Here is an 8,134-nt window from a genome sequence, read left to right as displayed (position 1 = left end):
TATATATATATATATATATGTATATATATATGTATATATATATATATATATGTGTATGTGTTAAGGTCATGAAAACGGGGAGCTATTACAACAATGTGGCCTGCCTACTCTAATGCTAGATTCAGATTTCAGATTCAGTCTTGATTTATTAAAATAATCCATGCAATTGGGTTTCTCATCTTGAGATATCCTTATTGCAGAGCTAATCTGTTCTGGCACATATAGGCAACCAACGTCTCTTAATGGTATGCCTGAGATGCCACAACAGGAAAAAAAAAGAAATTGTCAGATGTCGTGACATGACGAAAGCTGTTTTGTATAAATTGAAAATGCTGTACTTTTTTTTAACTCCATCAAACCTTTTGTGCATGACTACTTCAATAGATAACAATTTGTTTAATTTTTCTAAATTGTCATGCAAAGGATGACATCATTCCTAAATCTTACAAGATATTTTAGATTATTCCATTTAACCTTGTTTAAACTTATTTGAAATGCTTGAGACTCTTGCTGTTAGTAATTTCTTTCTTTGATTTATTACTAACAAAGCTGTTTTTTGTCAGAACTGTGAACGTCATGCCAAATGACATGTGTCACACCATATGATAAACTGCACCACACCACAATATATCAACGGAAAAAGTGTTTTTAATGTATTTAACACTCAAACAAAACAACTGAGGAAACAGGTTACATGTAAACTTCAAATGCTTAACTGAGTTCAATTTCATAAACGCAGTAACAGTAAAGGAAAAGCATTAAAAATATGAAGAAACATCATGAATCAACATAAAACTTGTTATAAATGAATATTTTAAAAATGAATGTGTGAAGTTATACCAGTAGCATCTTTGCAGCTAAAAATTTTATGTAGCTGTATTAAGAAGATTCACGTCACATTCATAGAATCAGTATTCAAACATAATTTCAGACTACGTTGGACTTCATCCAGGCAATTCTTTAAGGTTTGGCAGACCTTTGAAGTGATTCTGGCTCAGATTTTGTTAATATTTGACCACAGCTGCATGCAGTCTGATTTATCCAAACAAATCAATATATTTTGGTCACCGACTTGCTTCATGTAATTAACTTGTACCTCATTGTCACATATTTTAATGACTTGTCCCACATATGGCCTGTTATCATAGTTAAGGATGACAAACTTGCCCACATCATAATCTGTGTCATCATAATTGCTGTCAACTTCTACCTTCAGCAAAGTGGGCAGGTTCTTTGTTGGTCACCAGTTAGATCTTGGTGAGAGGCACTTTGTTGTTCCATGCTGGTTTGAAACACAGTGACTTGCAGTTTCTTTGGCTGAAAGCAGCGGCACATTTCTGGATACCGACAAAAAGCAGCTAAGGCGTCTGTACAAAATTTCACCTGGTGAAAAAGAGAGCACTTGGTGTGTTTTACTAATTCCAACCACAGGGCACACTATTGGGGGAAGCAAGTCGTCAATGTGAATAATCTCACCTTCCTCAACCCATGTGATGATCACCTTGTCTGTATTGGTGCAAAGATAATTGTACAGATCTTTGGGTGACTGAAGATCTCCACCTCCATGGACATGGTTGTCAGCAATCCGTTCAAGCACTCCACCCACTCCATCAGGAGCCCCCTTTCTATGTGACCTCTCAGAAAAGTTCCAAGTGATCTTTCTGAAAACCAAAAGTGTATGGAACAGTGCTAAGAAGAAAGCAGTTTGTTTGATTACGGTACTGGGTTGCAAGACCATCACTTAGGATGTGGAGTATATTAATTTCCTGGTCACTCTTGGCCTTGAAATGTTTAACGACTGGTTTGATATGAGCCCAAACAGCCCTTTCATCTTGTTTCAGGGATTTAAAGACTGTTGCATAGCTCACAGACCCATCAGTATCATAGGCTACCGCAGTATGTATAGTCGCTTGCTGCCTGTTGCCACCAAAGTGAAAAGCTTGGATTTCTGTGTTTAACTTGCAAGCATAATTTTCATTAAAATCAATATGGAGGACCATCTCATTGGTCTGCAAATTCTCTTTAAGGTTTCTAAACTGCCTAACTAGGTAAATCCAATTAAAATGGTGACCAGCCAGCTCGTCTAGATCTTTCTTGAACACTTCTATCAGCTCCCTCACTGATCCATGTTTTTTTCTTTGACTGTTACCTCCACTCTCTGCCACTGATCCCATGCAACACTCTCAGCCAGATTATGTTCACTGACCTTAACCTCTTCAAAACAGCATTCAAAACAACATTGTCGTCTCATGCACAACTCATTTTCTGTGCCGCAACATATTGATGATAATAGTGTTGAAAGACGTGTTGTTGTTGTTATTAACCCTCTTTTTGAAAGAGTTGTAATCAAAATCCTGATGTTTTCATGCTGATGGCATACGCAGGTGTTGCAGTCACATGATTTTGGTTTGGTTGCTCTGCAGGTTTTGGGACAATGAATCTCATATTGTTCAGCAGTTTTTTGTTTGTTTGTTCCCTCATGGTTGCTTCCATAAATACAATATATAATTTGAACTTTTTTTTGTCATAACTGAAACTTTTAAATTAAAGTGAATTAAATAAAGGTACAATTTGGTATTTAAAGTACAAGTTATTTAAAGGGCAAACAGGAAGAGGCTTTGACCTAGAAATTTAAAAATTAAGATCATAGATACTCTTCAAAATAAAAACCTCTGTCATAGCTTAGATTATAGATGAAGTAAATCCCAAATTACTCTTGGGCTTTATGGAAGAATGTTGATGGATTTTAGAATTGCAGGCAGTAGCTGCTTTGGCACCCTTCTGCATTTATTTATATACATGTACTGTACAGTATATAATATTATAATTGGTTCACATTCTCTCCACATTTCCAATCATCTGCACATTGGCTCACTTGACAGGTGATAAATATGCTACTGAATTTTTCAGAGACTATGAAAGGCTTTAGTGACATCTGCAACTGAACTCATGTGTTCCGAGGAGGCGGTAAACACAGCAGCATTTGAAGAAAATTGTGCGGTAAGCGTCACAGATTTCAGAATGACAAAATGCACATGTAACAGCTCTTCCGTGCTGATGAAAACGGCTCGTAGATAAATCCAGTTCCAATTCAGCGAAACACTGAAGACAGCGAGTCGTTTCCCTTTTCAGAGCACAGGCCTGATTCAGTGGAGCAGATGAGAGTCGAGATTGTGGGGGAAAGAGTTAGATTCCACCCAGAGAAAGGTAGCCCTGGAGATTCAGGGGCGAGAATTTGCTGCACGCATCATTTGCTTCTTTAATTTGAGGATCCTAACAGGAAGAGTGTTGCTGTATGGCTGAGCTGTTCCATCCCTCATTAGAAAATGGCTGCTTGTCTCAGTCCATAGGCTCAGTCCTATTACTTCCACTGTTGCAGCACAGGTTATTATAAAGCCCTGCAACTTATTCACAACAGGAGTGTTGATTAAGAGTGACTGCTACTGTTATCATCCTGAAAGTTTGATAGGGAGTAGGTTTTTGTGTGATTTAAGGTAGAAGTGCACTAACTAGAAGTTAAGAAGCCTGGGTCACTATACAGTAGGAACCATTTTAAATCACTGTCTAGGAAAGTTTTTTTTTTTTTAAACAATTGTGGTCTTTATCCTTTTTAGAAACTCTGACCCAGTTTAAAAAAAAATATTTCCTTTTGATCCTACACCGTAAACTTCTGTATCTTATCAATTATTACTGACTAACTTGTTATTTCCAGACTTAATTCTTTCTGCTTTTCACCCACTTTGCTCCAGGGTCTGTTTTACATTAAAAGTAATATAATAACATAATAATAATATAAGTAATAAGTCAGTCATAGAGTGGAGTAGAGCTGCTGCTCCTACACGTCGAAAGGAGTCAAGTGAGGTGGTACAGGCTTCCTTTTGGAGGTGTCCTGGGCACATTTCACTGGGAGGAGACCCCAGAGCAAAACCAGAGCTCTTTAGAGGGATTGTTTATCCTGGGCATGCCTTGGAATGCACCAGAAGAAGCTAAAAAGTGTCACTGTGGAGACAGTAGTATGTTCATGATTTCAGATTACGTTTGGGTGAGGCTTTAAAGGTAGACAGATCTTCAATCTAGGCACAGTTTCATGCAATACAGAAATAGCTATAAGTTGTCATCATTGTATATATCTATACAACAACAAAATTTGTCCTCTGCATTGGACCTGTCACACATGTGAGATACACACAAGTGGAGCAGTGGGCAGCTATTTAAGTGCCTGGGGAGCAGTTTGGGATGAGGTGTCTTGTTCAAGGACACAGCCACATAAGGGCATGGCAGCAAGTCAAACCTGCAACTTTCCTGTCCCAAGACAGCTGCCTTACCACTGTTCCTCAGCCACCCCTTCTATGTTGAGTTTACTACGCTAAAGCAGGCTTGTGTGACCAGCAGGTGGTGGAGATCTCTAGAAAAGTTACAAGATACACCCTAACACAGACTGAGCAGTGCACAATATTTTATTAAACCATTTCCTTAAAAACGAGGCTTCAGGCCCACTACTCGGTCACTGGAACAAAGGGGAACACATAAAGGACGGACAAGTTCAATTATTCCAAAAGAGATAAACAAAACATGCAATACAAACAAAATTAGTAAATCAAACAAACAAAGAAAAAAAAAACAAATTAGTAACTACACACAACAAATACAAACTGTAAAAGAAAACACTTCAAACAAGGGAGCAATCGTTGTCATCCAGTCCAAATGCCCTTCGATGTGGCCAGAGGAGTAACGCCCCGCCCACACAGCCTGCCCGACCAGCAACAGGTCCAGCTGAGAGCGGCCCAAACAAACAACGACAAAACAAGACAGCAGAGTGTCCAAAGCACTGCAGCTCCAAACACAATCCGGTGCCCAGGGGTGGAAACACAGCCTAACCTGGAAGGGAGCGGGTCAGCAGGTGAGGACCAGATAGAAGCTGCACGCCACGACAACCTCCAGCTACAGCCAGCAACGCCAGCAGAGCGACAGATCTAGACGAGTCAACCAAACACACAAGCCAACATATAGCCGCCGATTGTAGCAACAGTGGGAGAAACAAAGACACACACACACGCCTGCAGCGGCCTGCCCAACTATAAAGGCATCTGCCCCGCCCACCAATCAACGGTGTGTTTCTAGCTACACCCGGTTCGCAGAGTGGGGGAGGGTGGAACCCCATCCCACCACATTCGCAAAAGTATTTGACACAGAATCCCCTATGTATGAACGATGCCTAGAAAAGGACTCATATATGTTTTGGATCCGAACCCTCCATGAAGAAGGTCCTGGTCTGAAGTCTTTCTTACATCATCTAATGTACTTGGAGAGGCTATTGCTCTTAATGCTTTAACTGCCTTGTTCACCATATAACCCACTTAATTCGCTCTCTCTCCTGCAAGAAATTAGTCAATAGCAGGAGGCTAACACTGCTAAACTGGAAAGCTACAGCTCCACCTACAGATACAAACTGGGTTAGAGAGGTCCTTTATTTTCTAAACCCTCCCATGGCCTTTGTGTCAAATGGACCTAAAGTTACAAGGGCTTCTCTTCATCTCTTCAGTTACTAGGCCTTCGGAGGGTTAAATTGGAAAAAATCAGACTGACTTCAGTCAATAAGGCTGGACCATTTAAAATAACCTGTAATTCTTTTCTGTCTTGTGTTAAAGGTACAGACTGTCAGATCATTCTGAGCAGAGCACCACAGTGATGTGTTTTGACATGTGCGTATATTTATTTATTCTTTTACTCGCTTGTTAGGGATAGGTGCTGGGGTGGGACGTGTTTGTTGTTAATTGTTGATTTAACATGTTAAAAATGTAAGACAGTGTTAAAAACAGTTTTTGCTAAAGTTTTAAGCAAATAATGTGTTGTGCTTGAAGCATGGGTTAGGGATGGCACTAAATTTTAGCCTAATATCTGTAAATTTACCTAAGTGATATTCATTTCTTTGTGTTGGCTAAGGTTAATTACCTGTGGTGGCCATCTTGAATCAGGCTGACTACAAAAGTTAATGATGTGGTGATTCTGGAGGTTTAGTATTTTTGGTACTTCCTGGTGGGCCGTCTTGACGGCTGATTGGCAGCTCCTCGTCACTCCCTCTACACCTGTGGCAGATCAGGCTCATCAGAAGGCAGCTGGTACTTAAGGCCGTGGTGGGAACCAGACCAGCGCTGGAGCGTTGTTTTGCCTCTGTGGTAATGTGCTAATCCTCTTGTGAATTACGAGCTTTCCTAGTGAACCCTTTCTGAGCTTTTTGTATTTTTTCGTGCTTCTACCTACCTAGGACTACCTAACCTGCGTGGACCCAGTCTGGTCTGCTGTGGACACCTGCCTCGGAGATAAGTTACCTATCTGTTTGCCTGTGCCTGTCTGCCTGCCTCCTGGAGAATCTGCCAACCTGTTACTGGAAAATACCTACCTTTGGACTCACCTCCGTGCCGTGGATCATCCTTCGCACAGTAAGGCCTCCCACCTGTGGATATAATACTTACCTGCCTTCCTCACCAAGGAAATACTTACCACGTCCTCTGCTTCCAGGTTCCTGGTTCCTGTAATTATTCCTGCTCCCGATTCACTGTAAAATAAACTCACTTCCTACTATCTTGGTCTCCCGTGTCTGTCTGATGCCGAGCTGCTCATTTTAGAATATTTATGAATCCTGACAAATGAGCTGGACATGTTCATTTAATGATTATTTTCTGGGAGGTACATTAAAATTTTCCTAGTGGTTCATGAGAAAGTTTGCTAAAGAACAGATAATCAAACTCATAAACACACACAGAGACATGGGGAAAAATATTATCAGCCTTTTTCTTTCAGCAGTGGGCAACAGTAAAAGCAAAAGAACACAAGATAAACAAAACATAAAATGAAGGGGCATAAAAGAAGATATCAAATATATGTAACATAAAAACAAGCAGTTTAATCACACAGGCAAGTCTTCATCTAAAAAATCAATTGATTCAAGGCAATGTAAAGATGGAGGCAAAGCCTTCCACATCCTGCAGGCTACCGCTTTAAAAGATCTGACTCCTCTGGTCTTAAAATGAGTTTGTGACACTACAAGCAGCAAACAATAGCTGTAAACCGTCATCATAAAAAAAGAATTGTGATCAAAAGTCAAACCTTTGGTGAAACCAGCAAAGAAAATAAGCCATGGTAGTATTCATGACAGTGTTTAGTGGTGAAAGTAAGAGCATTTCCACATGCTCAATGTGAGCAGAATTTCAAATATTGGCTCCAAACACTAAAAACTGGCTGCCAATCTCTGCAGGGCAAAAACAGACATCCGTTTGTGCCACCATCTAACAGCTCTGTTTGCACACAGAGCTGGAAGAGTCTCTTCAACTGAAAATTTGTGTTCAGAAACAGAACTCAGAGTTTAACAGGGTGCTTATAAAGTTTGGGATAAATATTGTTGAGAAAACACAAAAATGAGCCCAATAAAGACGAGTACTTTTTCCAGTTTGCTTTGTTTTTTACCATTTGATTGTGTGTGTTTGTACCACGATTCTTTCTTTTTTTGTCCCCCTGATCTGTTCAGGCTTGTCACTTTTGGTTTTCAGTTTTGTGTGCTTGTTTTTTCCTGGAGTTTCTGCCTCATAGCACCTTTTGTTTTGTCTTATCAGTCTGTTAATTAAAACACACCTTTCGTTCATTTATCTGCCTTCCTGTGAGTTTTGAGTCCTATCTTATCATCACTACACACTGTGACACGTTCTGATCCTGCATACAAAACTCCAATTAGTTAGTTAATATTCTGTACAGGGTGGATGCACATAACACTTAACACTACATGGCACAGTTCTGCCGAGTTGATAAAGTGCAAAGACTTAATATAAGATAACACAAACAGCAGCCCTGTGGCGAGAATGGAGTTTGATTTGAAGGCCTAGCTTTTCGTAAAGGAATGCATAAGGCTCACAAGAGAAGGTTGTCCTCTTACAGACAAGGTGCAAAAAGCTGTAAACAAACTTGTGCCAGACAGGGGTTTAAGACTAGTGCTTGTTGTTAAATGATTCACTAAAAATTAAGGCCTAGTATTCCTTGAAAAAATGCATATTGGCTGCTATCTTTTATGCCAGAGTTTCAAACTAAAATCATTGTATGATGACAGTTGTAGCTGTTTTCCTCAAACCTTGAAAATAATATG

At 39.9% G+C, this 8,134-nt stretch overlaps 1 long non-coding RNA gene across 1 annotated transcript; it reads left to right on the top strand.

Moving 5' to 3' along the window:
• Positions 1-6,170: 6,170 nt before the first annotated feature.
• On the top strand, positions 6,171-6,559 carry LOC112450519. The gene is made up of 2 exons (XR_003039166.2): positions 6,171-6,440; positions 6,520-6,559. It is a non-coding gene; the product is annotated as an uncharacterized LOC112450519 (long non-coding RNA).
• The last annotated feature ends 1,575 nt before the right edge of the window (positions 6,560-8,134 follow it).

The sequence above is a fragment of the Kryptolebias marmoratus genome, linkage group LG17 (assembly GCF_001649575.2).
Source record: "Kryptolebias marmoratus isolate JLee-2015 linkage group LG17, ASM164957v2, whole genome shotgun sequence".
Lineage (NCBI taxonomy): Eukaryota > Metazoa > Chordata > Actinopteri > Cyprinodontiformes > Rivulidae > Kryptolebias > Kryptolebias marmoratus.
The sequence above is the reverse complement of the archived record's forward strand: the minus strand, read 5'-3'. Positions and strand labels throughout refer to the sequence as shown.